Source organism: Mizuhopecten yessoensis, unplaced genomic scaffold (assembly GCF_002113885.1).
Source record: "Mizuhopecten yessoensis strain PY_sf001 unplaced genomic scaffold, ASM211388v2 scaffold10449, whole genome shotgun sequence".
In the NCBI taxonomy this organism is placed as follows: Eukaryota; Metazoa; Mollusca; class Bivalvia; order Pectinida; family Pectinidae; genus Mizuhopecten; species Mizuhopecten yessoensis.
Genome location: NW_018408552.1, coordinates 19,307 through 20,281, shown reverse-complemented (window position 1 = coordinate 20,281; position 975 = coordinate 19,307).

The following is a 975-nucleotide window of genomic DNA, read 5'->3' as shown; positions in this document are numbered from 1 at the left end:
AAAAAATAAAATCCACTGGTTGTAATTCGATGTTATTCATGAGTCTACAGTCCAGATTAGAAATTCATGGCACATTGGTTTGAGTAGATAATAATTAAGGACACATTTTATAACTGATAAATCGTCTGTCAGAGTAACGGAAAATATTGAACTATAGTTTGATAAGTATAGGATTTCCTCAAAATCAGGTTTGTAATTTGCAGACTGATTTTTCGAACGAGTATCAATTTCCATGCCATAGTTTTGATCACTGCTGTAATTCTATCAGGTGTGCTATTATTGATTAATTTGCAGACTGATTTCTCGAGTATCAATTTCCTTGCCATTCCAAAGGCCTACTTTTTTTGGCGACAGGCTTCTTATTATTTATTTTTCATGTGACCCAAATGTTTATGTTTGAGTTCATGTCAGGAATATTTCAACTCCTTTGCAATATTATATTTCTGTTTTATTCTGAAATAATTTTAAGCTCATCAAATTATGACAGAGAGCATAAACTAACTCGAAGATATATTCCTTTCTAGAGAACACCAAACATTCTGAAACCATCTAAAATCATTTCCAACTTTTCCTTTGGTTAAAGATTTTTCGTAATTGTCTTTTTAGCAAAGATAGTTTACTTTCATTTGTAAGCTTAGGAAGCATCACATTTATCAGTTTAACACATAANTTTTTAGCAAAGATAGTTTACTTTCATTTGTAAGCTTAGGAAGCATCACATTTATCAGTTTAACACATAACGGACACCTTTAAAATGAATCGATTTTGTGTATTTTCTATTCAATAAATATGTGCCCTTAATTTCTGAACAAAACTATTTGCGATTAATTTGTAATCAGAGCTTTAGTGGAGAAAGGCATCTAAAAAATCTCTTGCATGCTTATTTTTATACTGGCTACCAGACCCTAAGTTTTTTACTGTTAGCTTATCTCCCCCTAGTTTCTTCCAAGTGATCAAAATTATTAGAGTTATTTT